This window comes from Chrysemys picta, chromosome 10 (assembly GCF_011386835.1).
Source record: "Chrysemys picta bellii isolate R12L10 chromosome 10, ASM1138683v2, whole genome shotgun sequence".
Classification (NCBI taxonomy): Eukaryota; Metazoa; Chordata; order Testudines; family Emydidae; genus Chrysemys; species Chrysemys picta.
The window spans coordinates 32,909,443-32,928,919 of record NC_088800.1 but is presented as its reverse complement, the minus strand read 5'-3'; positions in this window follow the sequence as shown (position 1 = coordinate 32,928,919).

Genomic DNA, 19,477 nt, shown 5'->3' with positions numbered 1-19,477 from the left:
CAGCCCCGTTCGTTCCCCTGCGGGACGGGGGGGCTGGGGCCTGCTGCCCCCACTCCGGGGCCGCCGCGGGATAGCACCAGCTGGGCAGCAGCCCAGACACTGGCCAGGGGCTGGGCCCAGCGTGCGCGCTGCTGGGTCCCCGCAGCAGGCCCCGGCTCGGGGGGTTCGGGGACACCAGAGCCGCAGCCGCCGAGCGCCATGGCCGCTTCCTCCCCCGCGGCAGTGGGAGCTGCAGCAGTGGCTGCTCCCGAGTCCCGCTGCCCGGGGGTGAGAACAGCCGCCGCCTGGCCCCGCGGGCCGCCCCCCTCCTCTCCCTACCACCCGACTGAGTCCTGCCTGCTCGGGACCAGGCCGGACTCTTACTCACCCCGGCCCCGCGCTTCCCCTGAGTCTCCCGGGCCTCCCTCCAGCACTTGCGGAGGAAGGTTTTTTTTTTTTTTTTTGGCCCCGCCCCCCGCCACGCCCCCCCCCACGTCACACCCCCCCCCCCCCGCGTCCCGATATTTGTCTTTGGTGATCTGGTCACCCTATAATATAACATATTATATACCATTATATTTTATATTAGTGTTAAGATCCAGGAATAAGAACAGAAGAATCCATTTAATGTCAAGCAGGAATGCACATGGATATTGATGAATACTGCTTTACCACCCAGTCAGCCAATCCTGGTGCTGTTGCAAGATTAAGATGTTACTGTCTTTGAGCAACAGTGCCATTGATTAACAGCCAAAGAGTATGACCTGCTTTCCATGCCCTACTCCACAATCCTATGTTCTAGGAAGACAAGTAAAATGGTTGTTGGTGGTTTTCAGACAACCACTATAAACTAGGCAACATTTAAAACATACCACAGCACCAAAAATCACCCTGGCCTGGTATTAATCCCAATTTAAGGTATGGAAACAGCTTCCCTTAAAGCAAATACAGCCCTATCTAACACATCCCAATAAATTCTAAAAAGTCTTGAGACCCAAATTTAAAAAATAAAACAAACCAAGGTGCTTTTTTCCATGATTGCAGGTGATACGGAGAGTCCAGAGAATGTCTTTCTCAAATGTGTAGTTAAAACATCCTCCATCCATGAATTGGATCAAGTTTGACACTTTCTGGTTGTTAGCATTGCTCTTGTAGCCATGTTGGTCCTAAGATATGTGAGAAAAAAGGTGAGTGAGGGTAGTATCTTTTATTGGATCACCTTCTGTTGGTGAAAAACTCAGAGAAAAGCTTTTGAGCTCCACAGAGTTGGGTTTGGGAAAGGTACTCAGAGCATCACAGCTAAATACAAGGTGGACCAGATCCTTGTGTTTTACAGTCTGGTCAAATAAAAGATATTACTTCACCCACCTTTTCTCTCTTTCCTGGTTGTCAGGCTGAATATCCAAACTTTAAGAGTTTGAATGTACCTCTGTAGAAGTCGTCCCCTCGTTTTCTCTCCCCCCCGCCCCCCCCCCGCCATCCGAAGCAGTAAAATATTTGATTGGTGGATTTTTTAATCTTTGTTAATTTGAAGGTTTGCTTCTCGTTACCTTGCACTTTACTGCTGTTTCCTCTAAAACCCAATTTTAGCCTGGCTAACTTCAGTGTCTGAATCACAGTCTGAAGCTTTGCGGTTTGTTCCCAGTTCCTGCAGCAGAAGATTGCACTTTAAATAGCTTTGTTGTTCTTCTATTTCATCAAGGAGCTGAGTTAGGTTTCGTGATCTGCTGTTGGGTGCTTGTTCCTTGTGGTTGTACACGATGACGTTTCATGGTACAAAGTTCTTTTTGCTGCTTGTATTCTGTCTTGGTACTGATAAATTCAGGACTTAAAACAGAATAATATATCAGATCAGTGGCTTTACAATCTTTTATCTAAAAGTTTATTAAAATTACAGGTGGCTGTAATTTTTCATCCCCAGGTGTTTTGATGAAAAATTGCTTATCCCCCCACCCCCATATATGAATTTTAAATGAACATTTCAATTTCTTTCAAAAATTTCTATTTTGGAATGAAAAAGTTGAGGATTTTTTTAAAGGGATCTCCCCCCTTTCTTTCAATGCCCACCCACCCCCCTGCACCAACACATATACAAACACACACACTCCTTTTCTAGTGGCAAAACAGAACACCAAAAAAAGGTGTGGAGCAGGGGTAGGCAACCTATGACACGCGTGCCGAAGGCAGCATGCGAGCTGATTTTCAGTGGCACTCACACTGCCCGGCTCCTGGCCACCAGTCCGGGGGACTCTGCATTTTAATTTAATTTTAAATGAAGCTTCTTAAACATTTTAAAAACCTTATTTACTTTACATACAACAACAGTTTAGTTATATATTATAGACTTAGAGAAAGAGACCTTCTAAAAATGTTAAAATGTATTACTGGCACACGAAATCTTAAATTAGAGTGAATAAATGAAGACTCGGCACACCACTTCTGAAAGGTGTGGAGAATGAAGAGGAGAAGGAGGGAAATCACCCAAACCAGAAAATATGAATGGAAAACTTGGGGAAGGAAAGCATTACCACAAAATATATTTAATGTGTTTCAATGAACTCTTGTTAAAATTAGCTGAAAGTATAATATTGTGGCATCAGTATCTCTGAGCTTTGTGTGGCACCTCTGCCCTCCTCTTGATATTTTTAGCACTACTTCTCCTTTTATGTCTTTCTGTTCTTCCCAGGTGAGGTTGCATTATAGGACAAAGTACCTTTCTCTGTGACTCTCCTGTTTTCCACTGCCCTTTAGTGGCTCTTGGCACTTTTCCTTGAAGCACTAAAATGAGTTTTACCGGTATCCAAGCTTCAGGCACCATACTGCCAGAAGTCTCTTATGACACTGGGGATCACAGGAGCTACAAAGAACTCTGAGTTCTTTTGAGAGGCATGATTATGCAGTGGTTGTCATGCTTTGTGTCTTTACGCTGTGTGTTTTCGTGCTACTAAGGGAGAGGTGAATGGGGAAAGAGTTAATGTCAGCTCCAGGGCCATGAGAACAGACAGTCATAGCAGCATACATTGCCTGGGGCCAGGCTCCCACTTGGCATCTCTGGTGTTGCCTCTGCTAATCCCTTTTGGGTTGGCTGCATGTGGCCCCAGTGTAGAGTAAAAGAGTGGAGTGACCTTCCACCTCTGTTAGAGGTTGTTAGTTAAAGACAGTTAAAATGGCAGTAAAAGTTTATTAAATATTGTTGTTAATAAATATATGCTAATATTGCAATCATCCTGATCAAGGGATTGGAGGTCATACCTGAGACACTTGAGCTAATTGGGTGCTGTGGAATTCACAAAGGAGAGACAGATTAAAACCAGAATCACATGAACCCTCATTTAGATACCACTGCAGAATAGGCAGAGTGTTCTCTGCCCACCCCACCCTCTATTTATCTTTTGCTCAGAAAATGTTATTGAATTTTAAGAACAGCTATCAAACATGCATAGACAATATTGAAAAATTCAGTCACCGAATAATATATCTTCAAAAAGAAAAATGTGACCAGGATTATGTCCTGTTATAAGATATTTTCCATCACCAAATATGAAGAGCTCTTGCATTTTCTAGTCTAAAGTCTTATGGTCATTCCAATGTTATCTTGTATTGTCCCAATCCACTAACAGTAAAAGCTGTTTTTTTCTTGTTTTGCCAATTAGTGCATATTTGATAGGGAAGCTGGCTGTTGGTTAAAGCATGTTTCTGGGTTGTTTATCCTAAAATAATAGCCCAGGCTAACAAGATGCTGGGTTATCACATATGGAAAAATAATTCATAGTGAATTAAATATGAAAGAATGGAGTAAATCTTCTGACTCTCTCTCTCTCAAATATTTAGAGTTAGTTTTGTCTTATTTAAAGCCAGTTGGGTCAACAAAATTGCATAAAGATGGTTTGATATAACAGGTATATGTTTTTTTTAATCCTCCTCATGATGAAAATTATGTGTTTGAACCTTATACATATTGTGAAAAGATAATTTCTATATTAGAAAATACTGTTAGTTGATTACTGTTAACGTTGAGCTTTGACGACCAAAGTTATCCCTAGAGTAACTCCCCTGACTTCAGTGAATTTACATCAGATATGAATTTGGTCCAGTGACTTTATGTGAGCAATCTAACTGGCATGTATGGCCCTTAAACCTGCTATGAATTCCACATGGAGCTGCACATTCTGTTCATAGCAGGACCAGGACCTAAAATTGTTGCTAAATTCATTGATAGGTGTCTCTTCAACCGGTCTTTCTGCACTGGTAAGAGGATTCAGAAATATATTTGAACCATATTTGAGTATTCTCTACATCGAATATGTACAAATTTGCAAAAAAAACATATCAATCTTACTGCTGTTTGGGGTTCTGATAGTGGTCATTCCACATTACAGTTATCTTCTGGATGACATAAATTCACCACTCCTTGTGAAGAATATTGAAGAAAAAAACTTTCTCTTACTGTAAGTGTATTATTTGGGGTTTATATATATTTAAATTTTGTCTGTTGCAAGTGCAATAACATGTCTGAAATAGAGAAAGTGATATTGTTATAAGAACATCTAGCAACCATTCAATATGCTAACTGGATTAGTCAGGTAAAGTTAATGGCTTGAAAATTCAATTTTCAATGGTACTTCATTTTTTCTTTTTTAAAGAAATTTCTTTTTGCAAGTACTTAAAGATGAACTTACTTTTAAATAATGGGACTAAATCTACCAGCGAGAGTACTATGAAGCCAACACGCTTGTGGGTATTAAATCATCTTTATGCAGTTTTTATGGTGTCCATTTGATGCAATGCAATGCAAAAAAACAAACAAACCCCAAACAAAACAAAATTGAGATCTGGAGACTTGAGACTAAGCCAGAAGATTTAAACATCCACTTTCCTATTTTATTTCATTTTTCCATGCTTTACTCCCATTGTAAATCATCTTTTCATAGGAAACATCAGATGACTCACATTTATTACTAATATTGAGGTGGCTCTTTTTTTTTAAAGACTGTCTGGGAGGATTTCAATAAGGAAACAGTTAAGGACTCAGCTGCATTCTCATATTTTAAAGGGCATGCAGTAAATTGAGAAGGAGAAAACTACAGCATGTTAATGGCATGTATTTATAGTATGGAGATTCTGCCTTACAGTATTTTCACTGTATTTCTGAGAATCTCTTCTATCAGTTGTTGTATCTACAGAGTGAACATTTTTCTGTCGATTTTTTTTAGTGAAATGGCATTTTATTTTTAGATGAGACCCACTGAGCCCCATCTGCCAGAGTGGTGAAACCCAGCGGAACAGCAACAGCACATCAGAATAGGTAACACTGTTTGTCTACAATTCAGCAAACTATTTCTCACAGCCAACCCATGACTTTGTGAATGGGGCAGCAGACAAGGGGTTATATGAACTCACGTACGTTGGAGCACAAACATGTCACAGCTGATTTTAATCCTTAAGCCACTTTTTGTTTTGAAGGTTCTTGTTTGATGCAGGTACCTAAATTTAGCCATATTTTTGTCAGCTAGAAACTATGTTACAGAAAAGAAGGCTAGCAAATCTCAGCAATGTCACACTTTATTAGTCATGCAAGCACTTAAAAGCAAGGTTAGACACAAAATTCCAGAGATTTGTGGTGGCAGTTCTTTAAAAATGCCACATTGAGCCTTTTAGGATTTGCCTCCTGAAACTGGACAAGTTATAGCATTAAATTTTATGAACAATGCAGCTTTTTTATGTTTGGAAAAAAGAATATTTAAATCCCAAAGAAAAGCTCAGCTGGTGATGCGTGCTCCCTTTTGCTGCGACATTGAGTCTATCACATTTTCTATCAAGTTCAAAGGAAGAAAAATTTTATTTTCTGATACTTTGCTATCTTACTTGGGTAACTTATATAGACTGTCAATGCAGGTTGAGTTACACAAATAAGCTAAACTGAACCCTGGCATCAAGTTTTAAACATTCTCCCTCTATATTTTTTTAGTCTGGCTATCTGTCATTGTTGCATTGTTCTATTCATAATGTTAGAGGCCAGAAGACATGCTATGCTGTTAGACAGCAGTTTCAGATACTGCAGCTCTAAAAAGGAGCTTAAAAGCACAAAGCAGTTCTGTTGCTTCTATGTCAAGTAAGGATGTATTAAAATAAATAAATAAATAAAATAATAGCGCCATGTCTATCATTTTGAGTTCCCCACCATGGTGAGTGCAAAGGAGAATAGCTAATCAGATGTTTTTATTTATCCTGTCCTGTCTTTTTAAGTTCTCTTGAAGTTACACAGAATTGATATTAGAGATTTAAAATCACAGGCTCACCAAATATCTCTAGCCCCAATGTCCTTGAGCCTATTATTTCTTTCCATTACATAATGTGCTGCTATTTAACCAAAGAGAGCTAGTGAGCGTTCTAACAAACAGCAATATAACAAATAAAATAAAAAGGGGGGAGAGATAGCAATTGATATCAATTTTCTGCACTTCATAACTTCCAATTTATAAGGGAAGTTAAGGACATCAGGGAAAAATCTCTGGCTGGCAGGGCAAAGGACAATAGGGAGTTTTTAAATGATATTAGGAACAAAAGAAATCCTAGCAATGGTATAGACCCATGATTAGATGGAGATGATAAAACTGTTGTTAATGATGTAGAAAAGGCAGCAGTGTTCCATCAATATTTTTGTTCAGTATTTGGAAGGAAACAGGATGATGTACTGGCAGGGCTGGCTCCAGGGTTTTGGCCACCCCAAGCAGCCAAAAAAAAAAGAAGCCGCGATCGCGATCTGCGGCGGCAATTCGGCGGGAGGTCCTTCGCTCCGAGCGGGAGTGAGGGACTGTCCGCCGAATTACCGCCGAATAGCTGGACGTGCCGCCCCTCTCCGGAGTGGCCGCCCCATGCACCAGCTTGACAAGCTGGTGCCTGGAGCCGGCCCTGTGTACTGGAATTATATGAGGATGATGAAGTACTTTGCAGCCCATTAGTAACTGAAAAGGATGTTAGACCACATATACTAGGGCTAACATTTTAAAATCAGCAGGCCCAGAAAGCTTGCACCAAAGAGTTCTCTCAGAAGATCTCGGGCCTGCTGATGTTAATTTGTAATCGACTTGGAATATCTGGGAAATTCCAGAAGACTAAAAGAGTGCTAATGTTGTGCCAGTATTCTGAAAGGACAAGCATGATGACCTGGGTAATTATCCACTGGTTAACCTGACATCAGTCCTGGGCAAAATAATGGAAAAAAAACATACAGGATTCAACTGATGCCGGTCAACACGGTTTTATGGAAAACAGATCTTGTCAAACCTGATTTCATTCTTTGATGAGATTGTGTTTGGTTGATAAAGGTAATTGTGTAGATGTAATATACATAGTTTTTGGTAAGGTGTTTGACTTAATACTGCCTGACATTCTGATTAAAAAATTAGCACTATAGAATATTAATAGAGAACACATTAAATGGATTAAGTACCGGACTGATAAATCTTTAAAGGTAGTTGTCAATGGGGAATCATCACTGAATCGGGATGTTTCTAGTGGGATTCTGCAGGGATCAGTAAGAGCCTTGATGCTATTGAGCATTTTTATCAATGATCTGGAAGTAAGTATAAAATCACTGCTGATAAGACGTGCAGATGACACACAGATTGGTTGAATCGTTAATAATAAAGAGTACAGAGGATGATCTGCCTCTCTCAGTAAATTGGGCCTATTTACATTTGATTGTATTAAAACACATTTGGTTTGATGTTTAAACATCTAGGAACAAGGAATACAGGCCAAACCTACAGAAAGGGGGACTGTATCCTGGATAGCTGCAGCTCTGAAAAGGCTTTAGGGGTTATATTGGACAAACAACTGAATGTGAGCTCCAGTGTGATGCTGTGGCAAAAAGAACTAATGCAATTATTGGATGTATAAACAGGGAAGTAGAGAGGTGATTTTTACTTCTGTATACGACATTAGTGAGACAATATTAGAATACTGCATCCAGTACTGGTGACCGCACTTTTAAAAAATATTGAAAAATTGGAGCAGGTGCAAAGAAGAGGCACAAAAACTGTGCATCTGGAGAAAACAACTTACAACGAGAGACTTAGTGCTTGTCTACACAGCAAGTTTGTGCATGGCAAGCCAGGGTGTGACTCTACAGTGCACTAGCTTGCTGTACCCTCATGGGACATGTGGAACCTGTAATAGCACACTGAAAGTTCCTATAGAAGTACATCAAACCCACTCAGCAGGGTCCACAAGGCCATTTTCACTATATTGGAACAATACGTTGGGATGACAAGGAGAGCCACAAAATGTAAAGCCATGCACAGGGAGGGCAAAATGAACAATATAAAAGCTATAAATACAGATCAGGACATGGGAATAAAGGACTTGTCAACGGTAACTAAATTATGATGACACTGGGCCAAATTCATGAATATCGAACAATGAAATTCAATTTTTTTACCCCTTCCCCAGTGATAGGACTAAGGCTTCCACTTTCACATAGTATTCTGTTCCAAAAACTGCAACTATGAAACATCAGCATCAGAGAATTGCACTTAACGTGGTTCCCAGTAACAGATTTACAAAGGCAGCACAATGTGAAGTTGTAGGGAATTGAAGCCTTGAGGCTGTTATCAGCATCCCTTGATCCCTACCTGGTTACAGAACCTCATCTTTCTGTGCCAAATCCCATTAGGATACCCCAAAATGACAGATGGCTGTGCCTAGCTGCCATTCGGCACAGATGTGATCCCAGTTTTTGGATAAACAATAGAGCTTGTATGTAGTAACCTAAATTTTCCTGGCATAAATGTAATGAATGCCATGATACAAGTAATGCAGGTGGTTAGTTGTCTGTTTGGGGGGCTTTTTTATATTGTGAATCAGGGCTTTTGTACATGAGAAAGTTATCTCATTATAAGGTAATGTGTGAATTTTAAACCCCCATAGTTAAAGCAGTTTAACCCCCCGTGTAGATACTCTTACTCTGGCATGAGTGACTTTTCTTTTTTCCAATTTAGCTTATGTCACTTTTGGAAGCAATTTAAACTAAGCTGCCAAAAGCCATTCATATTCTAGAATAAGAATGTCCACACAGGTACTCTTACCAGTATTATTATAACTGGTGAAACTTTTCCATGTAGACAAGCCTTCAATTTAAAAAAAAATTATTCAACTAATTGTTAGTAAATGTTTCATCATGTTGTAAATATAGGATTCTTAAAAATATGGCAAACTGGCCCAGCTAGTGTGTAATAATCTAGTCTTCTCCATCATACAGTTGATAAATAGTGGATGTTAATACAAAATAATTATTTACTACACCATGGTCAAAGTGCCCTTGCTGTTATAGGATCGTATTGTGACTCTTAACCATGGCTCTGGCTGGGGACCAGGGTGGACCTGTGTGATGTCAGCAGGAGCACTACAGAGGGATTGTGCCTTCTTCATTCCTCACTTTCTTGGAGTCTTTTACCCCAGGGCATTAGCAATGGATGGTTCCTATGACTGGAAGGGTGCAAGGTCTGTGATTTATGGCTGGAGGACACTTCATGCTTTCTCTGCTTACCTTTTACATTCACCCAGCTGCCAACCACAATCTGGCTACTGTGTGGTATTTGCCCACTTTCTAATGGCAAGTGCTTGTAGTAGAGCTTATTCTGTAAGGGGACAAATACACACTTAAGAGCACATGGCCCAGACTCTCAAAGTGACTAGTGATTTTGTGTGTTCAAGCTGAAACACCTTAAAGGGACTTCCTTTTCCAAAAATGCTGAACCACTTGACCTCTGAAAATCAGACCTCTTTAAGGTGTCTCGGCTTGTACACACAAAATCACTAGTCACTTTGAAAATTTAGGCCAAATGTGAATGTTCATCAAAACACAAAATATTGTGCATGTGTTATACATGTATCTTACTTTTGCATTTGATGTTCAAATGGAACTCACCTGTTTCTAGTATCTAGTTGTGAATCCTGTTTAACTGCAGAAGTAAAGCTCTTCATTTTACTCTCAAAAAGATAATGCACAGCTTACACAGGTAGCATACAAACTCAGAATGCATGAAACAAATAAATGAGAAGAGTTGTTTTCAGAAATACAGTTTGCTACAGAATTAAGATGGAAAAGTTGTGCTTTCTGGGAAAGATGAGAAATATTATTTCTTAAGGGAATTGACAAAGGAGCCCTGCTGTTATTGAAGTTGATGGAAATTTTCAGTCAATTCAGTGGGGAAGAATTAGGTCCTAAATAAGATACTGTAAACAGTACTCAATGAATCCCAGTAGTGGCTGACTGTGCTAGGGGACCAAACTTTAATATTTCCCCACCAGTACAATATGGAGAAATGATAATTTCTTAGCTCAGCACAGAAATACTTACCAATTGATTTCTGCTCCTGTGTTGTGAACAGTTGGACATACTTGTTAGCTTTCAAATAAGTCAAATAAACCTCCCATTTACCAAAGCAACCATTTCTGGACTTCACTCCTTTTGAAAAGGAAGAATGTAGAACCATGCTACCAGCCAATGTACATGGCCAAAATTGTAGTTGTGGGCTCTGCTGATGAAGTATTTGGGTCCAACCCCGCTCCAAAATGAAATAATACAGGAAAACTAGAAGGACTGTGCATTGTAATATACTTAAAAAACCAAAAAACAAAATAGAACAAACTTTTAGTTCTGCCTTGAGTCATTGTCCCTATATGTAGTGCACTTCAGGCTGTGCATGTGTTCCATGCACCAAGGCCAGAGATTTTTCCCTTGAGGTGTCTGTCTGGTCTGCACGTGCACACCTGCTTGCCTCATGCTCTGCACTGAGTGAATAAAGGGGGCTGCCGGACCACTACCAGCTTAGTTCTTTCTTACTGCTTGAGTTGCTTACTGCTTATTGCATGAAGTAACCCAAACCTTTCACGATCATGGACTTCCATGAAACCTGCTTGTCTTGCCTGGGGAAAACTCACATCCCTTCTAGGTTCAGTATCTGCAGGTTTTTCCTGAGTAGGACTAAGCAGTCCAGGGAGTTTGGTCTCTAAAATTTCTTTATGGAGAAAGACATGAAAGCAAGAACAACCTCTGACTGGGGAGACACCCCTGTATGTTGGCCTGAAGGAAGTAAGAGTGGCCCTTTTTTGGTCCTGGATAGCTCAATTCCTACACTCCCACCACTGGCTCTGAGAGACTCAGGAGAGCAGAGACAGAGCAAATATACTATTCCCATAAGGACAAGAGGGAAGGCTCCCCATCCAAGCCCTCTAAAAGGAACAGAAATACCCATCTCCTACGAAGTCATGCTCCAAGGCGGGACCATCTGGTACCAGGAAGAGCCGGAGTGGGACTTCTTTGAAGGGCAAAACCACCCTCCAGTACCATGGACTGTTTCTGCAGAACCAAAACCTTCACTGGTACCACCGGATCCAGCGCTCTCTACAAGCTATGGAAATGACTCAACATTGGCTTGCTTCCTGGCTCCAGAACACTTTCTATTACTCCTGGAACCAGAGTCATCTTTCCTTTCAAGACTTCAGTGTCTGGTCCCAGGACTTCAGCCAGTACCGGTATCACTACAGTACTCCACTCTGTTCCTGTCTACAAGTAAGGGTCAAGCCAGACTGTCACTGGTACTGTCAATGAGTAGAGACAAGTCTTCACCACCTCCTCGGATACCAGTGGCTTCTCCACTAGATCTGGGCTCTGAATAGTCAAAGTCGGAACAGGTCTGTAATAGACACCCACTCCCAAACTATCCCCCAGGGAGCACCTGGAGGGGATTGAGCCCAGACGGGACATCAGGAGTCTCCAGGGTATCTCACTACTCTCATTCAAGAGAATATCCCCCTCTACAGCCAGTAGTACCCATCACCCTGGGGCCCTGCAATGAGGGGAATATGAGATTCCACAGTGGCAGTACTGGGCCTTGAAGATCCTCAAGACTACTGCCCAATATGCCCACCTTGTAACACAAGGAACTCAAGCAGATCTAGGGCTCCAAGAGTAGAGGAGGGACATCTTCAGCCTCCTAAAGAGGCCCAACTTCAGCAGCATTAGCAGACAAGCAACAGGAACAAGAGGAATCTATGCTTGTGACCTCTTCTCTTTTTCCCTTGATGAGGTTGAGGTTCCAGCTTCCCCACCATGCCTTGGTGATCCTAAAGCCTTCAGAGTCACTTCAGATCCCCATGGAAGAAGTTCAGGAGGCACCATGCAAACTGCTGGGTATCTTGCATAGCTTGGCTCTGAGTATAGTGGCACTTCCTAGTAATGTGGCTATCCTCAAACCTGCCAGGGCCCGCTGGCGGACACCTGCCATGATCCCACCAGTATCTATGTGGGCTGAAAAGACATATCTCGTACCAGCAAAAAGGTTGGAGTACTATTCGCTCACCCACCTCCCAAAGCATTGGTAGTGTCAGTGGCCACCGAGCACAGCAGATGGAGACAACTCAAGGCCATGCCACATAAGAAAGATGCTCGACCTCTTTGGGAGAAAGGCATTTTTCTCAGCCTCCCTGCAGTTTCAAGTCTCAACTTCTAAGCTCTGATGGCCAAGTATGATTTTATCATCTGACAGATTGGCTGGCTTTGCCAATCAGGTGCCCCAGTATGATAGAGACTAGTTCCAGGCCCTGACTGATGAAAGAAATCTGGCGATGAAATCAACACTTCATACTGGCTTGGACATAGCAGACATGGTGGCAAGGTCCATGCTGACTGCTGGTGTGATGAGACTTTCATTGTGACACTCCTTTTTGGGAATCTCTAAGGAGGTTCAAGCTGGCAGAGGACCTTCCATTTGAGTGTGATGCTCTGTTCACTGTAAAGATGGATGAGTGTCTCCACTCATAAAAAGACTTCCAAGCCACATTGCAGTCGCTGGGTATTTAAACACCTTCACTCAAGAAGAAATCCAGTAAGCCGCAATTTAGATGACCAGCCCTTACATGCTTTTTGTCTTCAGCAACAGTATGACCCACCATGTTAGCATCAAAGGACAAACAGAAAGGGTGCATGAGGTCAACAATCTTTCACTTCCCAACCACTACCACTCTCAAAACCAGCATTTTCATTGGACCTTTGAGAACCACACACCATTTGTCCCTCTGGATCTGTACAACCCCTATGGTATTTCCCCTCCGATTGAAGGCTGAATTTCCAACTACCTATTTGCCTGGATGCAAACCATGTTGAACAGATAGGGTACACCATCCAGTTCTCTTCAATCCCCAGTCCCCACCCCCTGTCCTCCTTCAGGGACCCATTTCACACGAGGATTATTCTGCAGGAGGTAGAGGTTCTCCTTGAACTGGAAGCAATAGAACTAGAATCTCCCGCAGCAACAGAAACGGGTTTATACTTGAAGTACTTCCTCATCTCCAAGAGGACAGGGACATAGAGACCCATTCTGGACCTCATGGAACTGAACAATTTCATCCGCTGTGTAGCATTCAGAATGGTGACCTGCCATCCATCCATAGAGCCAGACAATTGGTTCACAGCTGTCTGTCTCAAAGATGCCTACTTTCATGTGGACATTCATCCAGCACACAGGAGATTTCTAAGATTTGTGGTGGGCCCCTTTGGGCTCTGAGTGGTGCTAAAAGCATTTACCAATGTGCTGTTAGTGCTGGCAACTCACTTTCATTGACAAGGGACAATAGCTTTATTTAGCTGATTGGCTCCTGAAGAGACAATCACACCAAAAAACAAGAGAAGCAACCACTGTACTTCTAGATCTCTTTGAGATATTGGGTCTCAGAGTGAACCTAGAGAATTCCACCCTGGAACCCTCACAGTGAATAGAATGTATTGGGGGAAGGCTGGATAGTGTAACGGTCAGGGCATACCAGACAACTGCTTCCTTTCCATCATTGGGCTTATAAAGTGAATCCATACAAGCTGTAGTTTCTGTGCTGACCTGCATGGCACTTCGGGGTTATATAGCCCCAAGTACTTATGTACTTATGTGACACTGTTTGCGAAGCTTCACCTGAGATGTCTACAAGCCTAGTTGTGGATTATCTACACTCTAGCAAACATAGTCTTGACTTGCAAGTTTCTAATTCCCCAAAGGGTCTTAGCCTCCCTTACTTGGTGGGAGGACAGAGGAAAGGTATATGTGGGGGCACTGTTCAACTTCCCAGTTCCATCAAAGACTATAACCACAGATGCTTCCCTCTTAGGGTGAGGAGCATGCATGGAGGGACAAGTTGCCCAAAGAAAGTGGTCCCCTCATAAGTCTATGCTTCACATCAATGTGTAGGAGCTAAGAGCTGTCCGACTGGTCTGTAAACAATTCCCTCTTGCATCTGCAGCCAGCCAATCCAGGTGTTATCAGATGCTATCATGGCGTCTATTATATCAACAAGTACAGAAGAGCACACTCTTCACAGCTCTGCACAGAGGCTGTCGCACTTTGGAACTGATACATTCTCATTTAGGTTACCCTGACTCCTACCAAGGGTGTACAACACCTTGGCAGATTATCTGAGCAGACATTTCTCCACAGAACACAAGTGAGCGCTGTACAGTCCAACTCTCCAGGAGGTGTTTCAGGTGAGATATCTCCCATCCACAGATCTCTTCATGTCCCATGTGAACATGTGCAAGGAGTTTTGCTCCAGGAGGGTTGCAGCCCAGCCTCTCTGGGTGATGTGTTTCTCATGCAATGGTCAGGAGCTTTGCAACACCCATTTCCCCAAATGACCTTATTACTTCAACTGTTGAGGAAAATAAGATAAGACAAAGTGCAAATTATCCTTATAGCACCAGGCTGGGCCCCCACAATTCTGGTGCACTATGCGTCTGCAACCAACCTCCCCTCTGCCTTCCTTTGATACATCAACTATTAACCCAGGACCAATGATGGACTTGCCACCCGAACCAAGCCATGCTTCACCTGACAACATGGTATTTGGATGGATGTCAGAGATAGAAAAGGTCTGTTCAGCTGATGTCCGGGTTATCCTGAGAAGCAGTAAGAAATGTTACGAAAAAAAGTGCAAAAGATTTGTTTTGATGCGACCAGTGTGGAAGCTCTCCTTTTATGGGCAAAAATTCCAGATGTACTACTAGACTACCTCTTTCTCTTAAAATCCTGGGGGCTGCCTAGTAGTTCCCTCAGGCTACACGTGGCAGCCATCCATGTGTTTCATCTACCAGTAGACACCTACTCTATATTTTCCTACCCTGTCAGTGCCCACTTCTTGAAGGTATGATTCAAGTCTTCCTTCTGGTGGCAAAGTCTGTACCAGCCAGGGACTTGAACCTTGTTTTAGCAACCCTGACTGAGTCACTTTTCAAGCCTCTGGCATCCTGCCCTCTACGTCTCTCTATGAAGGGACAATACGAATGTCTACACTTGTAGACAAGTTATTACAAGGGGAACGACCTATCTCTTTGGTTTTTCAGAGGAGTAATCTAGGAAAACAAAATTACAAGGGAATCTGGAAACATTGCCTCAAACTGTCAAATTCAATACATTGCTGATATTTTAAAATCTATGATGAGTGCCACAATATCATGCTGATATTGCTGGTAGAGTACAGTATATAATCAAGGTTGTTACATGTGAATATAGCAAGGTTCTCATCAGGCAGTACAAAGATAAAATACCCATTAAGAAGAACTTAAAAATCTAAAGCAAAAATCTGCAATGTGTTCTGTACAAGTTAATGACTTACTTGTGGTCCTGTTTGGTCATATAAATGGACCCATAAGTTCATGGCAAGATTGGGCCATAAAAAACAAGTGATATATAAAGGATGTCGAAGGGTACAATCAAACTTAGTATTTATACAAATGTGCACAATTTCTGTTTCTTGTTGCTTTTTTGAAGGAAGAGAAGGCAGTGGACGGGAGGGTTACAATAATGCAAGATTGGAGCCTTCAAGGGCTGGGATGGGAATTTTGGTGTCCTAGCAGAGTGAAAAGGCCAATCTTACAAATGTTATGGAGCAAGAAGCAGCAAGATTTGAATTTTGGTTCCCCAGATACTCAGATAGTTTACTCCACTTCTGCTGTGACCCCCCTTGGGGGTAGGTTATGAAATGATATAAGGTATATGCAAATCTGTGCCATATATCTGAAAAACAAAATAAAAGAAAATTTATTGATCTGTCCCTCCCTACTATGTAGATCAGCATCATGCTTGTAGTATGAATACATACACAGCAGAATTCTGGGACACAATGGACAAGCATAAACCAGCCATCTGTGATGTCCAAGAAATGCAGCGAGGAATGGGAGGGGAGAGAGAGAGTTTGAAATCACATAGGTGTGGAATGCTCCTTGACCCCTAATGTTTGGAATAAAGGAGCACATGTAAAATGTTTTGTATTTGATTTCCAGCCTGGTTGGAATCCCAGCCTCACTTTTGGTGACTGCTATTTCGCAGGCACAAATTAGCATTTATTGAGCTAGCTATCTGAAATACAGGCTCAGACAGATATCTGAAAGGTATATAAACTGCACCCACAACTATTTACTTATGCACAGTGCAGGCTCCAGAAGGGAGGCTAGGCTTTTTAAATTTGAACTCACAAGTGTCAAGTAGAAGAAACAGAGGCAAACTGCTTCCTGACTTTTTTAAAAAATATAGAGTAGTTTCAAGTTTCACAGTAATGAAACACAGCACACACACTTTAATAGCCATCCTGCTTAACAAAATGACTCCAAAGCAAGAGTATAGTGAGGAGCAGCAGAAATATAATGCCTTTTTTAAAAAAACAGCTGGCTCTTATTGACGTGATCAGCTGCACTCAGACTCATAAGAGATAGAACTCGAACAGAGGACAATCTCTGACCTACAATTTGAAGAAAATGTTGGGGTTGTAGTGGAAAAAACTTGCCTTATTAGCTTTATTAATTGGAATACTTAGGTTGTTTAGATTGGGCATTTTAAAGTGTTGTTTTGTTGCTTGTTATTAAAACTTTGCCATGTAATTTAAAGAAGTTTGTGGATGATTTCCTGGCCTCTGATGGGATTGTCCTGTCTTAAATCAGCCCTGCCAAAGTAAACTTAGTTTGGGGTTTCTTCCAATACTTGTAAAGTATAATTTTTGGTTGTTGGAATGCACCATGTTTGACCAAGAGTCAGGTATTTTAAAAACATTTCCCCAAAACTTCCAGAATTGTGTTTAACCACCCCACCCTCCTACAAGGTCTTGCTTTCTCCAGCATGTTGTTCTACTTTGTTAAAAACCTCCAGTTTACTTTTTGGGAACGAAGTATCCAAACACTTCCAGCAAATGTTACAGTTTTGATTAGCCTCAAACGCCACCAAATTTGGATCCAGACTCAGATTCTGAAAACCTCAAATTGTGAAGCTCTTCAGAGCTGGAGTTGTGAATGGGCCAATCTAAACTATTTTTTTCCTTAAATGTTAATGCAAATGAATTGAATACTCAGTCCTGTACTCCTTTTTGGTGAGCATACATACACACCCCTACTACATGGTTATCACAAACTAAGAAGAGCAATTTTTGTGAGCGCCTGTTTACAAGATAATATTGCATGTCACAGCATCACAGTTATCAGCTACACAGCTCATTTCAGCTATACTTGACTCGTCACCATGGTATCCGAAAGCTTCTGAACTGACATGGCTTTTTTGTAGGAGGCCTTTTACAAGTATAAAGCAATTCAGAAATATTTTTAATTCTGTCATTTGAACCAAACTGAAGTACTTAAAAAATGTTGAACCCTGTCTATGGATGATTTTTACCCGGCTACAAAGTATTTCATGCTTAGAGCATGCATCATACTGAAACTTTTAGGTTCATATACTTGTAATGTATTTTCAATACATGTATGCAGTACAAGCATTCTGAGCTGCCAACAGATGGTGCTGGTGTGACTTACACTTATCTTGCCCAATATGCAAATCTAGCTTCAGGCAAAGGGTTTTAGGGCTTACCTCTGTGCACATAGTTATGAAGCATCATGAATTGATAGCAGGAGATTGTTAGTAGGATTCTGTCAGGTTTTTAAGGGATTTCAGATAGCTGTGTTGTGCCCAGAGAAAAGTGCTAGAAAGCAGGTAGAGTTAGTATTGGCAATGGCCTTAGGGGGTTTTGATCCTAGGAGAAGCATAAGCCCATATATATAGAAACCCAGTATGTGCTCTCGCTGAATATCACTAGTTTTCCTCTATCTCTACACAGTCTTAATTTCCTCTAGCCTTCTCTTCCCTACCTACGACCACCCTAATGCACCAGGGGAATTTGCCACAGCGTACCTATCTGTGTGGCTTTTGGGTCTCTGGTGATTCCTCTGCATGAATGAGGAAGCCAGGGGATGGAGTTTTCAAAACCTAAAGTGGAGGTTTTGGGAGTAGATGGCACCCTGCAGAGACAGGTGTGTTAGAGTGTGGGGCCTATATAGCAGCACTGGTCTAAGGGTGCCACAGGTAAACATAGCCTGTTAAATCATCCAGACTTTGTGTTTGGAGCTACAGGGAGAAGGATTGGGTGGGACAAAGGGGAGAAGACTGTGACACCCATGTCACTCAGTGGAATCTTAGGCTGGGTCTACACTACCCGCCTGAATCGGCAGGTAGAAATCGACCTCTCGGGGATCGATTTATCGTGTCCCGTCGGGATGTGACAATCAATCCCCGAATCGACGCTCTTACTCCACCAGTGGAGGTGGGAGTAAGTGCCATCGACGGGAAGCTGAGAGGTCGATTTTGCCGCCGTCCAACCAGGGGGGTAAGTCGGCTGCGATACGTCGAATTCAGCTACGCTATTCGCGTAGCTGAATTTGCGTATCTTACATCGACCCCCCCTGTAGTGTAGATGTAGCCTTAGCCCAGTAATTCATTTATACATATGTAGCTTCACTCCAGAAATTAGTTACCAATGGCAGTACCGAGTCTCATGGGAGTTGTACTTGTTTTGTAGCTGCACAGTGCAGCTAAGTTGGAACTTCGGTACTGTCATGAACACTGACAACAGGAAGGGAAGATGCTTGTAATTTTAGCATGCTTTTTCCTCCGCTATTGTCCTGTTCAGTTTCATATGGCTCTGATACACATGGTAGTTGTACCTTAGGGTGACCAGATGTCCCGATTTTATAGGGACAGTCCCGATTTTTGGATCTTTTTCTTATATAGGCTCCTATTACCCCCCACCCCCTGTCCCGATTTTTCACACTTGCTGTCTGGTCACCCTATTGTACCTTGATGCTACCTTTAGTAAAACAATCTACAGAAAAGCTTGAGGGTGAATAACTCCCATCCCTCATTTGATAGTATCTTACTATACCATTCATTACAGTGGTTAGATAGTATTGGGTATTAATTCCAAAAGTACTCTGAGAAAAATGCATTAATTTATTTAATCCATCAGAAAATATCATTTATGGGAGTTCTCTTTACAATTAAAAAAACCTTCAACCCATTACAATTGTTATATTTACATGTTTTATATATTTTAAAAAATATTTGATTTTGGTGCAATTGATCAGAATGAATAGAAGGAGAGATGCATTTGTAGTCTTATTCTCTTTGAGATAAAA